General features: G+C 47.4%; 36 non-coding genes across 36 annotated transcripts; all 36 read right to left on the reverse strand.

Moving 5' to 3' along the window:
• Positions 1-72: 72 nt before the first annotated feature.
• Positions 73-144, reverse strand: TRNAD-GUC (transfer RNA aspartic acid (anticodon GUC)). Its single transcript has one exon. It is a non-coding gene; the product is annotated as a tRNA-Asp (tRNA).
• Positions 145-368: 224 nt separating this feature from the next.
• TRNAD-GUC (transfer RNA aspartic acid (anticodon GUC)) lies at positions 369-440 on the reverse strand. Its single transcript has one exon. It is a non-coding gene; the product is annotated as a tRNA-Asp (tRNA).
• A 509-nt stretch (positions 441-949) lies between these two features.
• Positions 950-1021, reverse strand: TRNAD-GUC (transfer RNA aspartic acid (anticodon GUC)). Its single transcript has one exon. It is a non-coding gene; the product is annotated as a tRNA-Asp (tRNA).
• Positions 1022-1244: 223 nt separating this feature from the next.
• TRNAD-GUC (transfer RNA aspartic acid (anticodon GUC)) lies at positions 1245-1316 on the reverse strand. The gene has a single exon. It is a non-coding gene; the product is annotated as a tRNA-Asp (tRNA).
• Positions 1317-1540: 224 nt separating this feature from the next.
• Positions 1541-1612, reverse strand: TRNAD-GUC (transfer RNA aspartic acid (anticodon GUC)). Its single transcript has one exon. It is a non-coding gene; the product is annotated as a tRNA-Asp (tRNA).
• Positions 1613-2121: 509 nt separating this feature from the next.
• Positions 2122-2193, reverse strand: TRNAD-GUC (transfer RNA aspartic acid (anticodon GUC)). The gene has a single exon. It is a non-coding gene; the product is annotated as a tRNA-Asp (tRNA).
• A 224-nt stretch (positions 2194-2417) lies between these two features.
• Positions 2418-2489, reverse strand: TRNAD-GUC (transfer RNA aspartic acid (anticodon GUC)). Its single transcript has one exon. It is a non-coding gene; the product is annotated as a tRNA-Asp (tRNA).
• A 512-nt stretch (positions 2490-3001) lies between these two features.
• TRNAD-GUC (transfer RNA aspartic acid (anticodon GUC)) lies at positions 3002-3073 on the reverse strand. The gene has a single exon. It is a non-coding gene; the product is annotated as a tRNA-Asp (tRNA).
• Positions 3074-3877: 804 nt separating this feature from the next.
• On the reverse strand, positions 3878-3949 carry TRNAD-GUC (transfer RNA aspartic acid (anticodon GUC)). Its single transcript has one exon. It is a non-coding gene; the product is annotated as a tRNA-Asp (tRNA).
• An 814-nt stretch (positions 3950-4763) lies between these two features.
• Positions 4764-4835, reverse strand: TRNAD-GUC (transfer RNA aspartic acid (anticodon GUC)). Its single transcript has one exon. It is a non-coding gene; the product is annotated as a tRNA-Asp (tRNA).
• A 221-nt stretch (positions 4836-5056) lies between these two features.
• TRNAD-GUC (transfer RNA aspartic acid (anticodon GUC)) lies at positions 5057-5128 on the reverse strand. The gene has a single exon. It is a non-coding gene; the product is annotated as a tRNA-Asp (tRNA).
• A 506-nt stretch (positions 5129-5634) lies between these two features.
• TRNAD-GUC (transfer RNA aspartic acid (anticodon GUC)) lies at positions 5635-5706 on the reverse strand. Its single transcript has one exon. It is a non-coding gene; the product is annotated as a tRNA-Asp (tRNA).
• Positions 5707-5930: 224 nt separating this feature from the next.
• TRNAD-GUC (transfer RNA aspartic acid (anticodon GUC)) lies at positions 5931-6002 on the reverse strand. The gene has a single exon. It is a non-coding gene; the product is annotated as a tRNA-Asp (tRNA).
• A 511-nt stretch (positions 6003-6513) lies between these two features.
• On the reverse strand, positions 6514-6585 carry TRNAD-GUC (transfer RNA aspartic acid (anticodon GUC)). The gene has a single exon. It is a non-coding gene; the product is annotated as a tRNA-Asp (tRNA).
• Positions 6586-7389: 804 nt separating this feature from the next.
• TRNAD-GUC (transfer RNA aspartic acid (anticodon GUC)) lies at positions 7390-7461 on the reverse strand. The gene has a single exon. It is a non-coding gene; the product is annotated as a tRNA-Asp (tRNA).
• Positions 7462-8275: 814 nt separating this feature from the next.
• TRNAD-GUC (transfer RNA aspartic acid (anticodon GUC)) lies at positions 8276-8347 on the reverse strand. The gene has a single exon. It is a non-coding gene; the product is annotated as a tRNA-Asp (tRNA).
• Positions 8348-8568: 221 nt separating this feature from the next.
• Positions 8569-8640, reverse strand: TRNAD-GUC (transfer RNA aspartic acid (anticodon GUC)). Its single transcript has one exon. It is a non-coding gene; the product is annotated as a tRNA-Asp (tRNA).
• Positions 8641-9147: 507 nt separating this feature from the next.
• TRNAD-GUC (transfer RNA aspartic acid (anticodon GUC)) lies at positions 9148-9219 on the reverse strand. The gene has a single exon. It is a non-coding gene; the product is annotated as a tRNA-Asp (tRNA).
• Positions 9220-9441: 222 nt separating this feature from the next.
• Positions 9442-9513, reverse strand: TRNAG-GCC (transfer RNA glycine (anticodon GCC)). Its single transcript has one exon. It is a non-coding gene; the product is annotated as a tRNA-Gly (tRNA).
• Positions 9514-10316: 803 nt separating this feature from the next.
• TRNAD-GUC (transfer RNA aspartic acid (anticodon GUC)) lies at positions 10317-10388 on the reverse strand. Its single transcript has one exon. It is a non-coding gene; the product is annotated as a tRNA-Asp (tRNA).
• Positions 10389-10607: 219 nt separating this feature from the next.
• TRNAD-GUC (transfer RNA aspartic acid (anticodon GUC)) lies at positions 10608-10679 on the reverse strand. The gene has a single exon. It is a non-coding gene; the product is annotated as a tRNA-Asp (tRNA).
• A 224-nt stretch (positions 10680-10903) lies between these two features.
• Positions 10904-10975, reverse strand: TRNAD-GUC (transfer RNA aspartic acid (anticodon GUC)). Its single transcript has one exon. It is a non-coding gene; the product is annotated as a tRNA-Asp (tRNA).
• A 512-nt stretch (positions 10976-11487) lies between these two features.
• Positions 11488-11559, reverse strand: TRNAD-GUC (transfer RNA aspartic acid (anticodon GUC)). The gene has a single exon. It is a non-coding gene; the product is annotated as a tRNA-Asp (tRNA).
• A 1096-nt stretch (positions 11560-12655) lies between these two features.
• TRNAD-GUC (transfer RNA aspartic acid (anticodon GUC)) lies at positions 12656-12727 on the reverse strand. Its single transcript has one exon. It is a non-coding gene; the product is annotated as a tRNA-Asp (tRNA).
• Positions 12728-12946: 219 nt separating this feature from the next.
• On the reverse strand, positions 12947-13018 carry TRNAD-GUC (transfer RNA aspartic acid (anticodon GUC)). The gene has a single exon. It is a non-coding gene; the product is annotated as a tRNA-Asp (tRNA).
• Positions 13019-13242: 224 nt separating this feature from the next.
• On the reverse strand, positions 13243-13314 carry TRNAD-GUC (transfer RNA aspartic acid (anticodon GUC)). Its single transcript has one exon. It is a non-coding gene; the product is annotated as a tRNA-Asp (tRNA).
• A 512-nt stretch (positions 13315-13826) lies between these two features.
• TRNAD-GUC (transfer RNA aspartic acid (anticodon GUC)) lies at positions 13827-13898 on the reverse strand. Its single transcript has one exon. It is a non-coding gene; the product is annotated as a tRNA-Asp (tRNA).
• An 801-nt stretch (positions 13899-14699) lies between these two features.
• On the reverse strand, positions 14700-14771 carry TRNAD-GUC (transfer RNA aspartic acid (anticodon GUC)). Its single transcript has one exon. It is a non-coding gene; the product is annotated as a tRNA-Asp (tRNA).
• Positions 14772-16160: 1389 nt separating this feature from the next.
• TRNAD-GUC (transfer RNA aspartic acid (anticodon GUC)) lies at positions 16161-16232 on the reverse strand. Its single transcript has one exon. It is a non-coding gene; the product is annotated as a tRNA-Asp (tRNA).
• Positions 16233-16457: 225 nt separating this feature from the next.
• TRNAD-GUC (transfer RNA aspartic acid (anticodon GUC)) lies at positions 16458-16529 on the reverse strand. The gene has a single exon. It is a non-coding gene; the product is annotated as a tRNA-Asp (tRNA).
• Positions 16530-16754: 225 nt separating this feature from the next.
• Positions 16755-16826, reverse strand: TRNAD-GUC (transfer RNA aspartic acid (anticodon GUC)). The gene has a single exon. It is a non-coding gene; the product is annotated as a tRNA-Asp (tRNA).
• A 217-nt stretch (positions 16827-17043) lies between these two features.
• Positions 17044-17115, reverse strand: TRNAD-GUC (transfer RNA aspartic acid (anticodon GUC)). The gene has a single exon. It is a non-coding gene; the product is annotated as a tRNA-Asp (tRNA).
• Positions 17116-17334: 219 nt separating this feature from the next.
• TRNAD-GUC (transfer RNA aspartic acid (anticodon GUC)) lies at positions 17335-17406 on the reverse strand. The gene has a single exon. It is a non-coding gene; the product is annotated as a tRNA-Asp (tRNA).
• A 517-nt stretch (positions 17407-17923) lies between these two features.
• On the reverse strand, positions 17924-17995 carry TRNAD-GUC (transfer RNA aspartic acid (anticodon GUC)). Its single transcript has one exon. It is a non-coding gene; the product is annotated as a tRNA-Asp (tRNA).
• Positions 17996-18799: 804 nt separating this feature from the next.
• Positions 18800-18871, reverse strand: TRNAD-GUC (transfer RNA aspartic acid (anticodon GUC)). The gene has a single exon. It is a non-coding gene; the product is annotated as a tRNA-Asp (tRNA).
• Positions 18872-19096: 225 nt separating this feature from the next.
• On the reverse strand, positions 19097-19168 carry TRNAD-GUC (transfer RNA aspartic acid (anticodon GUC)). Its single transcript has one exon. It is a non-coding gene; the product is annotated as a tRNA-Asp (tRNA).
• Positions 19169-19466: the final 298 nt, after the last annotated feature.

The following is a 19466-nucleotide window of genomic DNA, read 5'->3' on the forward strand; positions in this document are numbered from 1 at the left end:
CGAAGATTATTTTGCCAATTGGTATAGCAGTGCAGGTTCAATTTCCACCCTACGGTAACTAAAATATTACTGCTCCCCGTTGGGGAATCGAACCCCGGTCTCCCGCGTGACAGGCGGGGATACTGACCACTATACTAACGAGGATTTGCGCATGCACGGCAGACACGACGGTGTTGTCAGCGAGATCACAACTCTAGCTTGACATGACTGTTTCAGTGGGAGAGGAAAAAAAACAAAGACACCTGGTGCTAGAGCTTCCCCATTATATTAGCTTACTCTGGAGGAGATGGAGAGAACGAAGATTATTTTGCCGATTGGTATAGCAGTGCAGGTTCAATTTCCACCCTATGGTGACTAAAAAATTACTGCTCCCCGTTGGGGAATCGAACCCCGGTCTCCCGCGTGACAGGCGGGGATACTGACCGCTATACTAACGAGGATATGCGCATGCACGGCAGACACGACGGTGTTGTCTGCGAGATCACAACTCTCGCTTGACATGACTTTTTCAGTGGGACAGAAAAAAAACGCCTGGCTCTAGAGCTTCCCCATCATATTAGCTTACTCTGGGGGAGATGAGAAAACGAAGATTATTTTGCCGAATGATATATTAGTGCACGTTGAATTTCCACCCTGTGGTAACTACAAAATTACTGCTCCCCGTCCGGGAATTAAACCCCGGTCTCCCGCGTGACAGGCAGGGATACTGACCACTATACTAACGAGGATATGCGCATGACGGCAGACACGACGGTGTTGTCTGTGATATCAACACTCTAGCTTGACACGACTGTTTCAGTGGAAGAGAAAAAAAAACAGACACCTGGCGCTAGAGCTTCCACATTATATTAGCTTACTCTGGAGGAGATGGAGAAAACGAAGATTATTTTGCCGAATGGTATAGCAGTGCAGGTTCAATTTCCACCCTATGGTAACTAAAAAGTTACTGCTCCCCGTCGGGGAATCGAACCCCGGTCTCCCGCGTGACAGGCGGGGATACTGACCACAATACTAACGAGGATATGTGCATGCACGGCAGACACGATGGTGTTGTCAGCGAGATCACAACTCTAGCTTGACATGACTGTTTCAGTGGGAGAGGAAAAAAAACAAAAGACACCTGGCGCTAGAGCTTCCCATTATATTAGCTTACTTTGGAGGAGATAGAGAGAACGAAGATTATTTTACGATTGGTATAGCAGTGCAGGTTCAATTTCCACCCTATGGTAACTAAGAAAGTACTGCTCCCCGTCGGGGAATCGAACCCCGGTCTCCCGCGTGACAGGCGGGGATACTGACCACTATACTAACGAGGATATGTGTATGCACGGAAGACACGACGGTGTTGTCAGCGAGATCACAACTCTAGCTTGACATGACTGTTTCAGTGGGAGAGGAAAAAAAACAAAGACACCTGGCGCTAGACTTTCCCCATTATATTAGCTTACTCTGGAGGAGATGGAGAGAACGAAGATTATTTTGCCGATTGGTATAGCAGTGCAGGTTCAATTTCCACCCTACGGTAACTAAAAAATTACTGCTCCCCGTTGGGGAATCGAACCCCGGTCTCCCGCGTGACAGGCGGGGATACTGACCACTATACTAACGAGGATATGCGCATGCACAGCAGACACGACGGTGTTGTCAGCGAGATCACAACTCTCGCTTGACATGACTTTTTCAGTGGGACAGAAAAAAAAACACCTGGCGCTAGAGCTTCCCCATTAGATTAGCTTACTCTGGGGGAGATGGAGAAAACGAAGATTAATTTGCCGAATGATATTTTAGTGCAGGTTGAATTTCCACCCTATGGTAACTAAAATATTACTGCTCCCCGTCAGGGAATTAAACCCCGTTCTCCCGCGTGACAGGCAGGGATACTGACCACTATACTAACGAGGATAAGCGCATGACGGCAGACACGACGGTGTTGTCTGCGAGATCAACACTCTAGCTTGACACGACTGTTTCAGTGGGAGAGAAAAAAAACAGATACCTGGCGCTAGAGCTTCCCCTTTATATTAGCTTACTCTGGAGGAGATGGAGAAAACGAAGATTATTTTGCCGATTGTATATTAGTGCAGGTTGAATTTCCACCCTATGGTAACTAAAAGATTACTGCTCCCCGTCGGGGAATCGAACCCCAGTCTCCCGCGTGACAGGCGGGGATACTGGCCACTATACTAACGAGGATATGCGCATGCACGGCAGACACGACGGTATTGTCTGCGAGATCACAACTCTAGCTTAACATGACTGTTTCAGTGGGAGAGAAAAAAAAACAAAGACACCTGGCGCTAGAGCTTCTACATTATATTAGCTTACTCTGAATGAGATGGAGAGAACGAAGAATATTTTGCCGATTGGTATAGTAGTGCAGGTTCAATTTCCACCCTATGGTAACTAAAAAAGTACTGCTCCCCGTCGGGGAATCGAACCCCGGTCTCCCGCGTGACAGGCGGGGATACTGACCACTATACTAACGAGGATATGTGTATGCACGGAAGACACGACGGTGTTGTCAGCGAGATTAAAACTCTAGCTTGACATGACTGTTTCAGTGGGAGAGGAAAAAAAACAAAGACACCTGGCGCTAGAGTTTCCCCATTATATTAGCTTACTCTGGAAGAGATGGAGAGAACGAAGATTATTTTGCCGATTGGTATAGCAGTGCAGGTTCAATTTCCACCCTATGGTAACTAAAAAATTACTGCTCCCCGTTGGGAAATCGAACGCCGGTCTCCCGCGTGACAGGCGGGGATACTGACCACTATACCAACGAGGATATGCGCATGCACGGCCGACACGACGGTGTTGTCAGCGAGATCACAACTTCTACTTGACATGACATTTCAGTGGGACAGAAAAAAAACACCTGGCGCTAGAGCTTCCCCATTATATTCGCTTACTCTGGGGGAGATGGAGAAAACGAAGATTATTTTGCCGAATGATATATTAGTGCAGGTTGAATTTCCACCCTATGGTAACTAAAAAATTACTGCTCCCCGTCGGGGAATCGAACCCCGGTCTCCCGCGTGACAGGCGGGGATACTGAACACTATACTAACGAGGATATGCGCATGCACGGCAGACACGACGGTATTGTCTGCGAGATCACAACTCTAGCTTAACACGACTGTTTCAGTGGGAGAGAAAAAAAAACAGACACCTGGCACTTGAGCTTCTCCATTATATTAGCTTACTCTGGAGGAGATGGAGTAAACGAAGATCATTTTGCCGAATGGTATAGCAGTGCAAGTTCAATTTCCACCCTATGGTAACTAAAAAATTACTGCTCCCGGTCGGGGAATCGAACCAGGGTCTCCCGCGTGACAGGCGGGGATACTGACCACTATACTAACGAGGATATGGGCATGCACGGCAGACACGACGGTGTTGTCAGCGAGATCACAACTCCTACTTGACATGACATTTCAGTGGGACAGAAAAAAAAACACCTGGCGCTAGAGCTTCCCCATTATATTCGCTTACTCTGGGGGAGATGGAGAAAACGAAGATTATTTTGCCGAATGATATATTAGTGCAGGTTGAATTTTCACCCTATGGTAACTAAAAAATTACTGCTCCCCGTCCGGGAATTAAACCCCGGTCTCCCGCTTGACAGGCAGGGATACTGACCACTATACTAATGGAGGATATGCGCATGACATCAGACGCGACGGTGTTGTCTGCGATATCAACACTCTAGCTTGACACGACTGTTTCAGTGGGAGAGAAAAAAAAACAGATATCTGGCGCTAGAGCTTCCCTTTTATATTAGCTTACTCTGGAGGAGATGGAGAAAACGAAGATTATTTTGCCGATTGTATATTAGTGCAGGTTGAATTTCCACCCTATGGTAACTAAAAGATTACTGCTCCCCATCGGGGAATCGAACCCCGGTCTCCCGCGTGACAGGCGGGGATACTGGCCACTATACTAACGAGGATATGCGCATGCACGGCAGACACGACGGTATTGTCTGCGAGATCACAACTCTAGCTTGACATGACTGTTTCAGTGGGAGAGCAAAAAAAAAACAAACACACCTGGCGCTAGAGTTTCCCCATTATATTAGCTTACTCTGGAAGAGATGGAGAGAACGAAGATTATTTTGCCGATTGGTATAGCAGTGCAGGTTCAATTTTCACCCTATGGTAACTAAGAAAGTACTGCTCCCCGTCGGGGAATTAAACCCTGGTCTCCCGCGTGACAGGCTGGGATACTGACCACTATACTAACAAGGATATGCGCATGATGGCAGACACGACGGTGTTGTCTGCGATATCAACACTCTAGCTTGACACGACTGTTTCAGTGGGAGAGAAAAAAAAAACAGATACCTGGCGCTAGAGCTTCCCCTTTATATTAGCTTACTCTGGAGGAGATGGAGAAAACGAAGATTATTTTGCCGATTGTATATTAGTGCAGGTTGAATTTCCACCCTATGGTAACTAAAAGATTACTGCTCCCCGTCGGGGAATCGAACCCCGGTCTCCCGCGTGACAGGCGGGGATACTGGCCACTATACTAAGGAGGATATGCGCATGCACGGCGGACACGACGGTATTGTCTGCGAGATCACAACTCTAGCTTGACATGACTGTTTCAGTGGGAGAGGAAAAAAACAAAGACACCTGGCGCTAGAGCTTCCACATTATAATAGCTTACTCTGGAGGAGACGGAGAAAACGAAGAATATTTTGCCGAATGGTATAGCAGTGCATGTTCAATTTCCACCCTATGGTAACTAAAAAATTACTGCTCCCCGTCGGGGAATCGAACCCCGGTCTCCCACGTGACAAGCGGGGATACTGACCACTATACTAACGAGGATATGTGCATGCACGGCAGACACGACGGTGTTGTCTGCGAGACCAACACTCTAGCTTGACACGACTGTTTCAGTGGGAGAGAAAAAAAACAGATACCTGGCGCTAGCGCTTCCCCTTTATATTAGCTTACTCTGGAGGAGATGGAGAAAACGAAGATTATTTTGCCAATTGGTATAGCAGTGCAGGTTCAATTTCCACCCTACGGTAACTAAAAAATTACTGCTCCCCGTTGGGGAATCGAACCCCGGTCTCCCGCGTGACAGGCGGGGATACTGACCACTATACTAACGAGGATTTGCGCATGCACGGCAGACACGACGGTGTTGTCAGCGAGATCACAACTCTAGCTTGACATGACTGTTTCAGTGGGAGAGGAAAAAAACACCTGGCGCTAGAGCTTCCCCTTTATATTAGCTTACTCTGGGGGAGATGGAGAAAACGAAAATATTTTTGCCGAATGATATATTAGTGCACGTTGAATTTCCACCCTGTGGTAACTAAAAAATTACTGCCTCCGTTGGGAAAAAAACCCCAGTCTGCCGCGTGACAGGCAGGGAAACTGACCACTATACTAACAAGGATATGCGCATGACGGCAGACACGACGGTGTTGTCTGCGAGATCAACACTCTAGCTTGACACGACTGTTTCAGTGGGAGAGAAAAAAAACAGATACCTGGCGCTAGAGCTTCCCCTTTATATTAGCTTACTCTGGAGGAGATGGAGAAAACGAAGATTATTTTGCCGATTGTATATTAGTGCAGGTTGAATTTCCACCCTATGGTAACTAAAAGATTACTGCTCCCCGTCGGGGAATCGAACCCCAGTCTCCCGCGTGACAGGCGGGGATACTGGCCACTATACTAACGAGGATATGCGCATGCACGGCAGACACGACGGTATTGTCTGCGAGATCACAACTCTAGCTTAACATGACTGTTTCAGTGGGAGAGAAAAAAAAACAAAGACACCTGGCGCTAGAGCTTCTACATTATATTAGCTTACTCTGAATGAGATGGAGAGAACGAAGAATATTTTGCCGATTGGTATAGTAGTGCAGGTTCAATTTCCACCCTATGGTAACTAAAAAAGTACTGCTCCCCGTCGGGGAATCGAACCCCGGTCTCCCGCGTGACAGGCGGGGATACTGACCACTATACTAACGAGGATATGTGTATGCACGGAAGACACGACGGTGTTGTCAGCGAGATTAAAACTCTAGCTTGACATGACTGTTTCAGTGGGAGAGGAAAAAAAACAAAGACACCTGGCGCTAGAGTTTCCCCATTATATTAGCTTACTCTGGAAGAGATGGAGAGAACGAAGATTATTTTGCCGATTGGTATAGCAGTGCAGGTTCAATTTCCACCCTATGGTAACTAAAAAATTACTGCTCCCCGTTGGGAAATCGAACGCCGGTCTCCCGCGTGACAGGCGGGGATACTGACCACTATACCAACGAGGATATGCGCATGCACGGCCGACACGACGGTGTTGTCAGCGAGATCACAACTTCTACTTGACATGACATTTCAGTGGGACAGAAAAAAAACACCTGGCGCTAGAGCTTCCCCATTATATTCGCTTACTCTGGGGGAGATGGAGAAAACGAAGATTATTTTGCCGAATGATATATTAGTGCAGGTTGAATTTCCACCCTATGGTAACTAAAAATTACTGCTCCCCGTCGGGGAATCGAACCCCGGTCTCCCGCGTGACAGGCGGGGATACTGAACACTATACTAACGAGGATATGCGCATGCACGGCAGACACGACGGTATTGTCTGCGAGATCACAACTCTAGCTTAACACGACTGTTTCAGTGGGAGAGAAAAAAAAACAGACACCTGGCACTTGAGCTTCTCCATTATATTAGCTTACTCTGGAGGAGATGGAGTAAACGAAGATCATTTTGCCGAATGGTATAGCAGTGCAAGTTCAATTTCCACCCTATGGTAACTAAAAAATTACTGCTCCCGGTCGGGGAATCGAACCAGGGTCTCCCGCGTGACAGGCGGGGATACTGACCACTATACTAACGAGGATATGGGCATGCACGGCAGACACGACGGTGTTGTCAGCGAGATCACAACTCCTACTTGACATGACATTTCAGTGGGACAGAAAAAAAAACACCTGGCGCTAGAGCTTCCCCATTATATTCGCTTACTCTGGGGGAGATGGAGAAAACGAAGATTATTTTGCCGAATGATATATTAGTGCAGGTTGAATTTTCACCCTATGGTAACTAAAAAATTACTGCTCCCCGTCCGGGAATTAAACCCCGGTCTCCCGCTTGACAGGCAGGGATACTGACCACTATACTAATGGAGGATATGCGCATGACATCAGACGCGACGGTGTTGTCTGCGATATCAACACTCTAGCTTGACACGACTGTTTCAGTGGGAGAGAAAAAAAAACAGATATCTGGCGCTAGAGCTTCCCTTTTATATTAGCTTACTCTGGAGGAGATGGAGAAAACGAAGATTATTTTGCCGATTGTATATTAGTGCAGGTTGAATTTCCACCCTATGGTAACTAAAAGATTACTGCTCCCCATCGGGGAATCGAACCCCGGTCTCCCGCGTGACAGGCGGGGATACTGGCCACTATACTAACGAGGATATGCGCATGCACGGCAGACACGACGGTATTGTCTGCGAGATCACAACTCTAGCTTGACATGACTGTTTCAGTGGGAGAGCAAAAAAAAAACAAACACACCTGGCGCTAGAGTTTCCCCATTATATTAGCTTACTCTGGAAGAGATGGAGAGAACGAAGATTATTTTGCCGATTGGTATAGCAGTGCAGGTTCAATTTTCACCCTATGGTAACTAAGAAAGTACTGCTCCCCGTCGGGGAATTAAACCCTGGTCTCCCGCGTGACAGGCTGGGATACTGACCACTATACTAACAAGGATATGCGCATGATGGCAGACACGACGGTGTTGTCTGCGATATCAACACTCTAGCTTGACACGACTGTTTCAGTGGGAGAGAAAAAAAAAACAGATACCTGGCGCTAGAGCTTCCCCTTTATATTAGCTTACTCTGGAGGAGATGGAGAAAACGAAGATTATTTTGCCGATTGTATATTAGTGCAGGTTGAATTTCCACCCTATGGTAACTAAAAGATTACTGCTCCCCGTCGGGGAATCGAACCCCGGTCTCCCGCGTGACAGGCGGGGATACTGGCCACTATACTAAGGAGGATATGCGCATGCACGGCGGACACGACGGTATTGTCTGCGAGATCACAACTCTAGCTTGACATGACTGTTTCAGTGGGAGAGGAAAAAAACAAAGACACCTGGCGCTAGAGCTTCCACATTATAATAGCTTACTCTGGAGGAGACGGAGAAAACGAAGAATATTTTGCCGAATGGTATAGCAGTGCATGTTCAATTTCCACCCTATGGTAACTAAAAAATTACTGCTCCCCGTCGGGGAATCGAACCCCGGTCTCCCACGTGACAAGCGGGGATACTGACCACTATACTAACGAGGATATGTGCATGCACGGCAGACACGACGGTGTTGTCTGCGAGACCAACACTCTAGCTTGACACGACTGTTTCAGTGGGAGAGAAAAAAAACAGATACCTGGCGCTAGCGCTTCCCCTTTATATTAGCTTACTCTGGAGGAGATGGAGAAAACGAAGATTATTTTGCCAATTGGTATAGCAGTGCAGGTTCAATTTCCACCCTACGGTAACTAAAAAATTACTGCTCCCCGTTGGGGAATCGAACCCCGGTCTCCCGCGTGACAGGCGGGGATACTGACCACTATACTAACGAGGATTTGCGCATGCACGGCAGACACGACGGTGTTGTCAGCGAGATCACAACTCTAGCTTGACATGACTGTTTCAGTGGGAGAGGAAAAAAACACCTGGCGCTAGAGCTTCCCCTTTATATTAGCTTACTCTGGGGGAGATGGAGAAAACGAAAATATTTTTGCCGAATGATATATTAGTGCACGTTGAATTTCCACCCTGTGGTAACTAAAAAATTACTGCCTCCGTTGGGAAAAAAACCCCAGTCTGCCGCGTGACAGGCAGGGAAACTGACCACTATACTAACAAGGATATGCGCATGACGGCAGACACGACGGTGTTGTCTGCGAGATCAACACTCTAGCTTGACACGACTGTTTCAGTGGGAGAGAAAAAAAACAGATACCTGGCGCTAGAGCTTCCCCTTTATATTAGCTTACTCTGGAGGAGATGGAGAAAACGAAGATTATTTTGCCGAATGGTATATTAGTGCAGGTTGAATTTCCACCCTATGGTAACTAAAAGATTACTGCTCCCCGTCGGGGAATCGAACCCCGGTCTCCCGCGTGACAGGCGGGGATACTGGCCACTATACTAACGAGGATATGCGCATGCACGGCAGACACGACGGTGTTGTCTGCGAGATCAACACTCTAGCTTAACACGACTGTTTCAGTGGGAGAGAAAAAAAAACAGACACCTGGCACTTGAGCTTCTCCATTATATTAGCTTACTCTGGAGGAGATGGAGTAAACGAAGATCATTTTGCCGAATGGTATAGCAGTGCAAGTTCAATTTCCACCCTATGGTAACTAAAAAATTACTGCTCCCGGTCGGGGAATCGAACCCCGGTCTCCCGCGTGGCAGGCGGGGATACTGACCACTATACTAACGAGGACATGGGCATGCACGGCAGACACGACGGTGTTGTCAGCGAGATCACAACTCCTACTTGACATGACATTTCAGTGGGACAGAAAAAAAACACCTGGCGCTAGAGCTTCCCCATTATATTCGCTTACTCTGGGGGAGATGTAGAAAACGAAGATTATTTTGCCGAATGATATAATAGTGCAGGTTGAATTTTCACCCTATGGTAACTAAAAAATTACTGCTCCCCGTCCGGGAATTAAACACCGGTCTCCCGCTTGACAGGCAGGGATACTGACCACTATACTAATGGAGGATATGCGCATGACATCAGACACGACGGTGTTGTCTGCGATATCAACACTCTAGCTTGACACGACTGTTTCAGTGGGAGAGAAAAAAAACAGATACCTGGCGCTAGAGCTTCCCTTTTATATTAGCTTACTCTGGAGGAGATGGAGAAAACGAAGATTATTTTGCCGATTGTATATTAGTGCAGGTTGAATTTCCACCCTATGGTAACTAAAAGATTACTGCTCCCCGTCGGGGAATCGAACCCCGGTCTCCCGCGTGACAGGCGGGGATACTGGCCACTATACTAAGGAGGATATGCGCATGCACGGCAGACACGACGGTATTGTCTGCGAGATCACAACTCTAGCTTGACATGACTGTTTCAGTGGGAGAGGAAAAAAACAAAGACACCTGGCGTTGGAGCTTCCACATTATATTAGCTTACTCTGGAGGAGACGGAGAAAACGAAGAATATTTTGCCGAATGGTATAGCAGTGCATGTTCAATTTCCACCCTATGGTAACTAAACAATTACTGCTCCCCGTCGGGGAATCGAACCCCGGTCTCCCACGTGACAAGCGGGGATACTGACCACTATACTAACGAGGATATGTGCATGCACGGCAGACACGACGGTGTTGTCTGCGAGACCAACACTCTAGCTTGACACGACTGTTTCAGTGGGAGAGAAAAAAACAGATACCTGGCGCTAGCGCTTCCCCTTTATATTAGCTTACTCTGGAGGAGATGGAGAAAACGAAGATTATTTTGCCGATTGTATATTAGTGCAGGTTGAATTTCCACCCTATGGTAACTAAAAGATTACTGCTCCCCGTCGGGGAATCGAACCCCAGTCTCCCGCGTGACAGGCGGGGATACTGGCCACTATACTAACGAGGATATGCGCATGCACGGCAGACACGACGGTATTGTCTGCGAGATCACAACTCTAGCTTAACATGACTGTTTCAGTGGGAGAGGAAAAAAAACAAAGACACCTGGCGCTAGAGCTTCTACATTATATTAGCTTACTCTGGAGGAGATGGAGAGAACGAAGAATATTTTGCCGATTGGTATAGTAGTGCAGGTTCAATTTCCACCCTATGGTAACTAAAAAAGTACTGCTCCCCGTCGGGGAATCGAACCCCGGTCTCCCGCGTGACAGGCGGGGATACTGACCACTATACTAACGAGGATATGTGTATGCACGGAAGACACGACGGTGTTGTCAGCGAGATCAAAACTCTAGCTTGACATGACTGTTTCAGTGGGAGAGGAAAAAAAACAAAGACACCTGGCGCTAGAGTTTCCCCATTATATTAGCTTACTCTGGAAGAGATGGAGAGAACGAAGATTATTTTGCCGATTGGTATAGCAGTGCAGGTTCAATTTCCACCCTATGGTAACTAAAAAATTACTGCTCCCCGTTGGGAAATCGAACGCCGGTCTCCCGCGTGACAGGCGGGGATACTGACCACTATACCAACGAGGATATGCGCATGCACGGCAGACACGACGGTGTTGTCAGCGAGATCACAACTCCTACTTGACATGACATTTCAGTGGGACAGAAAAAAAACACCTGGCGCTAGAGCTTCCCCATTATATTCGCTTACTCTGGGGGAGATGGAGAAAACGAAGATTATTTTGCCGAATGATATATTAGTGCAGGTTGAATTTCCACCCTATGGTAACTAAAAAAGTACTGCTCCCCGTCGGGGAATCGAACCCCGGTCTCCCGCGTGACAGGCGGGGATACTGACCACTATACTAACGAGGATATGCGCATGCACGGCAGACACGACGGTATTGTCTGCGAGATCACAACTCTAGCTTAACACGACTGTTTCAGTGGGAGAGAAAAAAAACAGACACCTGGCACTTGAGCTTCTCCATTATATTAGCTTACTCTGGAGGAGATGGAGTAAACGAAGATCATTTTGCCGAATGGTATAGCAGTGCAAGTTCAATTTCCACCCTATGGTAACTAAAAAATTACTGCTCCCGGTCGGGGAATCGAACCCCGGTCTCCCGCGTGACAGGCGGGGATACTGACCACTATACTAAAGAGGATATGGGCATGCACGGCAGACACGACGGTGTTGTCAGCGAGATCACAACTCCTACTTGACATGACGTTTCAGTGGGACAGAAAAAAAACACCTGGCGCTAGAGCTTCCCCATTATATTCGCTTACTCTGGGGGAGATGGAGAAAACGAAGATTATTTTGCCGAATGATATATTAGTGCAGGTTGAATTTTCACCCTATGGTAACTAAAAAATTACTGCTCCCCGTCCGGGAATTAAACCCCGGTCTCCCGCTTGACAGGCAGGGATACTGACCACTATACTAATGGAGGATATGCGCATGACATCAGACACGACGGTGTTGTCTGCGATATCAACACTCTAGCTTGACACGACTGTTTCAGTGGGAGAGAAAAAAAACAGATACCTGGCGCTAGAGCTTCCCTTTTATATTAGCTTACTCTGGAGGAGATGGAGAGAACGAAGATTATTTTGCCGATTGTATATTAGTGCAGGTTGAATTTCCACCCTATGGTAACTAAAAGATTACTGCTCCCCGTCGGGGAATCGAACCCCGGTCTCCCGCGTGACAGGCGGGGATACTGGCCACTATACTAAGGAGGATATGCGCATGCACGGCAGACACGACGGTATTGTCTGCGAGATCACAACTCTAGCTTGACATGACTGTTTCAGTGGGAGAGGAAAAAAACAAAGACACCTGGCGTTGGAGCTTCCACATTATATTAGCTTACTCTGGAGGAGACGGAGAAAACGAAGAATATTTTGCCGAATGGTATAGCAGTGCATGTTCAATTTCCACCCTATGGTAACTAAACAATTACTGCTCCCCGTCGGGGAATCGAACCCCGGTCTCCCACGTGACAAGCGGGGATACTGACCACTATACTAACGAGGATATGTGCATGCACGGCAGACACGACGGTGTTGTCTGCGAGACCAACACTCTAGCTTGACACGACTGTTTCAGTGGGAGAGAAAAAAACAGATACCTGGCGCTAGCGCTTCCCCTTTATATTAGCTTACTCTGGAGGAGATGGAGAAAACGAAGATTATTTTGCCGATTGTATATTAGTGCAGGTTGAATTTCCACCCTATGGTAACTAAAAGATTACTGCTCCCCGTCGGGGAATCGAACCCCAGTCTCCCGCGTGACAGGCGGGGATACTGGCCACTATACTAACGAGGATATGCGCATGCACGGCAGACACGACGGTATTGTCTGCGAGATCACAACTCTAGCTTAACATGACTGTTTCAGTGGGAGAGGAAAAAAAACAAAGACACCTGGCGCTAGAGCTTCTACATTATATTAGCTTACTCTGGAGGAGATGGAGAGAACGAAGAATATTTTGCCGATTGGTATAGTAGTGCAGGTTCAATTTCCACCCTATGGTAACTAAAAAAGTACTGCTCCCCGTCGGGGAATCGAACCCCGGTCTCCCGCGTGACAGGCGGGGATACTGACCACTATACTAACGAGGATATGTGTATGCACGGAAGACACGACGGTGTTGTCAGCGAGATCAAAACTCTAGCTTGACATGACTGTTTCAGTGGGAGAGGAAAAAAAACAAAGACACCTGGCGCTAGAGTTTCCCCATTATATTAGCTTACTCTGGAAGAGATGGAGAGAACGAAGATTATTTTGCCGATTGGTATAGCAGTGCAGGTTCAATTTCCACCCTATGGTAACTAAAAAATTACTGCTCCCCGTTGGGAAATCGAACGCCGGTCTCCCGCGTGACAGGCGGGGATACTGACCACTATACCAACGAGGATATGCGCATGCACGGCAGACACGACGGTGTTGTCAGCGAGATCACAACTCCTACTTGACATGACATTTCAGTGGGACAGAAAAAAAACACCTGGCGCTAGAGCTTCCCCATTATATTCGCTTACTCTGGGGGAGATGGAGAAAACGAAGATTATTTTGCCGAATGATATATTAGTGCAGGTTGAATTTCCACCCTATGGTAACTAAAAAAGTACTGCTCCCCGTCGGGGAATCGAACCCCGGTCTCCCGCGTGACAGGCGGGGATACTGACCACTATACTAACGAGGATATGCGCATGCACGGCAGACACGACGGTATTGTCTGCGAGATCACAACTCTAGCTTAACACGACTGTTTCAGTGGGAGAGAAAAAAAACAGACACCTGGCACTTGAGCTTCTCCATTATATTAGCTTACTCTGGAGGAGATGGAGTAAACGAAGATCATTTTGCCGAATGGTATAGCAGTGCAAGTTCAATTTCCACCCTATGGTAACTAAAAAATTACTGCTCCCGGTCGGGGAATCGAACCCCGGTCTCCCGCGTGACAGGCGGGGATACTGACCACTATACTAAAGAGGATATGGGCATGCACGGCAGACACGACGGTGTTGTCAGCGAGATCACAACTCCTACTTGACATGACGTTTCAGTGGGACAGAAAAAAAACACCTGGCGCTAGAGCTTCCCCATTATATTCGCTTACTCTGGGGGAGATGGAGAAAACGAAGATTATTTTGCCGAATGATATATTAGTGCAGGTTGAATTTTCACCCTATGGTAACTAAAAAATTACTGCTCCCCGTCCGGGAATTAAACCCCGGTCTCCCGCTTGACAGGCAGGGATACTGACCACTATACTAATGGAGGATATGCGCATGACATCAGACACGACGGTGTTGTCTGCGATATCAACACTCTAGCTTGACACGACTGTTTCAGTGGGAGAGAAAAAAAACAGATACCTGGCGCTAGAGCTTCCCTTTTATATTAGCTTACTCTGGAGGAGATGGAGAGAACGAAGATTATTTTGCCGATTGTATATTAGTGCAGGTTGAATTTCCACCCTATGGTAACTAAAAGATTACTGCTCCCCGTCGGGGAATCGAACCCCGGTCTCCCGCGTGACAGGCGGGGATACTGGCCACTATACTAACGAGGATATGCGCATGCACGGCAGACACGACGGTATTGTCTGCGAGATCACAACTCTAGCTTGACATGACTCTTTAAGTGGGAGAGCAAAAAAAACAAACACACCTGGCGCTAGAGCTTCCACATTATATTAGCTTACTCTGGAGGAGACGGAGAAAACGAAGATTATTTTGCCGATTGGTATAGCAGTGCAGGTTCAATTTTCACCCTATGGTAACTAAGAAAGTACTGCTCCCCGTCGGGGAATTAAACCCTGGTCTCCCGCGTGACAGGCGGGGATACTGACCACTATACTAACAAGGATATGCGCATGATGGCAGACACGACGGTGTTGTCTGCGATATCAACACTCTAGCTTGACACGACTGTTTCAGTGGGAGAGAAAAAAAAACAGATACCTGGCGCTAGAGCTTCCCCTTTATATTAGCTTACTCTGGAGGAGATGGAGAAAACGAAGATTATTTTGCCGATTGTATATTAGTGCAGGTTGAATTTCCACCCTATTGAAACTAAAAGATTACTGCTCCCCGTCGGGGAATCGAACCCCGGTCTCCCGCGTGACAGGCGGGGATACTGGCCACTATACTAAGGAGGATATGCGCATGCACGGCAGACACGACGGTATTGTCTGCGAGATCACAACTCTAGCTTGACATGACTGTTTCAGTGGGAGAGGAAAAAACAAAGACACCTGGCGCTAGAGCTTCCACATTATATTAGCTTACTCTGGAGGAGACGGAGAAAACGAAGAATATTTTGCCGAATGGTATAGCAGTGCATGTTCAATTTCCACCCTATGGTGACTAAAAAATTACTGCTTCCCGTTGGGGAATCGAACCCCGGTCTCCCGCGTGACAGGCGGGGATACTGACCGCTATACTAACGAGGATATGCGCATGCACGGCAGACACGACGGTGTTGTCAGCGAGATCACAACTCTCGCTTGACATGACTTTTTCAGTGGGACAGAAAAAAACACCTGGCTCTAGAGCTTCCCCATTATATTAGCTTACTCTGGGGGAGATGAGAAAACGAAGATTATTTTGCCGAATGATATATTAGTGCACGTTGAATTTCCACCCTGTGGTAACTACAAAATCACTGCTCCCCGTCCGGGAATTAAACCCCGGTCTCCCGCGTGACAGGCAGGGATACTGACCACTATACTAACGAGGATATGCGCATGACGGCAGACACGACGGTGTTGTCTGTGATATCAACACTCTAGCTTGACACGACTGTTTCAGTGGAAGAGAAAAAAAACAGACACCTGGCGCTAGAGCTTCCACATTATATTAGCTTACTCTGGAGGAGATGGAGAAAACGAAGATTATTTTGCCGAATGGTATAGCAGTGCAGGTTCAATTTCCACCCTATGGTAACTAAAAAGTTACTGCTCCCCGTCGGGGAATCGAACCCCGGTCTCCCGCGTGACAGGCGGGGATACTGACCACAATACTAACGAGGATATGTGCATGCACGGCAGACACGATGGTGTTGTCAGCGAGATCACAACTCTAGCTTGACATGACTGTTTCAGTGGGAGAGGAAAAAAAAACAAAAGACGCCTGGCGCTAGAGCTTCCCCATTATATTAGCTTACTTTGGAGGAGATAGAGAGAACGAAGATTATTTTACGATTGGTATAGCAGTGCAGGTTCAATTTCCACCCTATGGTAACTAAGAAAGTACTGCTCCCCGTCGGGGAATCGAACCCCGGTCTCCCGCGTGACAGGCGGGGATACTGACCACTATACTAACGAGGATATGTGTATGCACGGAAGACACGACGGTGTTGTCAGCGAGATCACAACTCTAGCTTGACATGACTGTTTCAGTGGGAGAGGAAAAAAAAACAAAGACACCTGGCGCTAGACTTTCCCCATTATATTAGCTTACTCTGGAGGAGATGGAGAGAACGAAGATTATTTTGCCGATTGGTATAGCAGTGCAGGTTCGATTTCCACCCTATGGTAACTAAAAAATTACTGCTCCCCGTTGGGGAATCGAACCCCGGTCTCCCGCGTGACAGGCGGGGATACTGACCACTATACTAACGAGGATATGCGCATGCACAGCAGACACGACGGTGTTGTCAGCGAGATCACAACTCTCGCTTGACATGACTTTTTCAGTGGGACAGAAAAAAAACACCTGGCGCTAGAGCTTCCCCATTAGATTAGCTTACTCTGGGGGAGATGGAGAAAACGAAGATTAATTTGCCGAATGATATATTAGTGCAGGTTGAATTTCCACCCTATGGTAACTAAAATATTACTGCTCCCCGTCGGGGAATTAAACCCCGGTCTCCCGCGTGACAGGCAGGGATACTGACCACTATACTAACGAGGATAAGCGCATGACGGCAGACACGACGGTGTTGTCTGCGAGATCAACACTCTAGCTTGACACGACTGTTTCAGTGGGAGAGAAAAAAAACAGATACCTGGCGCTAGAGCTTCCCCTTTATATTAGCTTACTCTGGAGGAGATGGAGAAAACGAAGATTATTTTGCCGATTGTATATTAGTGCAGGTTGAATTTCCACCCTATGGTAACTAAAAGATTACTGCTCCCCGTCGGGGAATCGAACCCCGGTCTCCCGCGTGACAGGCGGGGATACTGGCCACTATACTAACGAGGATATGCGCATGCACGGCAGACACGACGGTATTGTCTGCGAGATCACAACTCTAGCTTGACATGACTGTTTAAGTGGGAGAGCAAAAAAAAACAAACACACCCGGCGCTAGAGCTTCCACATTATATTAGCTTACTCTGGAGGAGACGGAGAAAACGAAGATTATTTTGCCGATTGGTATAGCAGTGCAGGTTCAATTTTCACCCTATGGTAACTAAGAAAGTACTGCTCCCCGTCGGGGAATTAAACCCTGGTCTCCCGCGTGACATGCGGGGATACTGACCACTATACTAACAAGGATATGCGCATGATGGCAGACACGACGGTGTTGTCTGCGATATCAACACTCTAGCTTGACACGACTGTTTCAGTGGGAGAGAAAAAAAAACAGATACCTGGCGCTAGAGCTTCCCCTTTATATTAGCTTACTCTGGAGGAGATGGAGAAAACGAAGATTATTTTGCCGATTGTATATTAGTGCAGGTTGAATTTCCACCCTATGGTAACTAAAAGATTACTGCTCCCCGTCGGGGAATCGAACCCCAGTCTCCCGCGTGACAGGCGGGGATACTGGCCACTATACTAACGAGGATTTGCGCATGCACGGCAGACACGACGGTGTTGTCAGCGAGATCACAACTCTAGCTTGACATGACTGTTTCAGTGGGAGAGGAAAAAAAACAAAGACACCTGGTGCTAGAGCTTCCCCATTATATTAGCTTACTCTGGAGGAGATGGAGAGAACGAAGATTATTTTGCCGATTGGTATAGCAGTGCAGGTTCAATTTCCACCCTATGGTGACTAAAAAATTACTGCTTCCCGTTGGGGAATCGAACCCCGGTCTCCCGCGTGACAGGCGGGGATACTGACCGCTATACTAACGAGGATATGCGCATGCACGGCAGACACGACGGTGTTGTCAGCGAGATCACAACTCTCGCTTGACATGACTTTTTCAGTGGGACAGAAAAAAAACACCTGGCTCTAGAGCTTCCCCATTATATTAGCTTACTCTGAGGGAGATGAGAAAACGAAGATTATTTTGCCGAATGATATATTAGTGCACGTTGAATTTCCACCCTGTGGTAACTACAAAATTACTGCTCCCCGTCCGGGAATTAAACCCCGGTCTCCCGCGTGACAGGCAGGGATACTGACCACTATACTAACGAGGATATGCGCATGACGGCAGACACGACGGTGTTGTCTGTGATATCAACACTCTAGCTTGACACGACTGTTTCAGTGGAAGAGAAAAAAAACAGACACCTGGCGCTAGAGCTTCCACATTATATTAGCTTACTCTGGAGGAGATGGAGAAAACGAAGATTATTTTGCCGAATGGTATAGCAGTGCAGGTTCAATTTCCACCCTATGGTAACTAAAAAGTTACTGCTCCCCGTCGGGGAATCGAACCCCGGTCTCCCGCGTGACAGGCGGGGATACTGACCACAATACTAACGAGGATATGTGCATGCACGGCAGACACGATGGTGTTGTCAGCGAGATCACAACTCTAGCTTGACATGACTGTTTCAGTGGGAGAGGAAAAAAAAACAAAAGACGCCTGGCGCTAGAGCTTCCCCATTATATTAGCTTACTTTGGAGGAGATAGAGAGAACGAAGATTATTTTACGATTGGTATAGCAGTGCAGGTTCAATTTCCACCCTATGGTAACTAAGAAAGTACTGCTCCCCGTCGGGGAATCGAACCCCGGTCTCCCGCGTGACAGGCGGGGATACTGACCACTATACTAACGAGGATATGTGTATGCACGGAAGACACGACGGTGTTGTCAGCGAGATCACAACTCTAGCTTGACATGACTGTTTCAGTGGGAGAGGAAAAAAAACAAAGACACCTGGCGCTAGACTTTCCCCATTATATTAGCTTACTCTGGAGGAGATGGAGAGAACGAAGATTATTTTGCCGATTGGTATAGCAGTGCAGGTTCAATTTCCACCCTATGGTAACTAAAAAATTACTGCTCCCCGTTGGGGAATCGAACCCCGGTCTCCCGCGTGACAGGCGGGGATACTGACCACTATACTTTTTTTTTTT

This window comes from Rhipicephalus microplus, chromosome 9 (assembly GCF_043290135.1).
Source record: "Rhipicephalus microplus isolate Deutch F79 chromosome 9, USDA_Rmic, whole genome shotgun sequence".
In the NCBI taxonomy this organism is placed as follows: domain Eukaryota; kingdom Metazoa; phylum Arthropoda; class Arachnida; order Ixodida; family Ixodidae; genus Rhipicephalus; species Rhipicephalus microplus.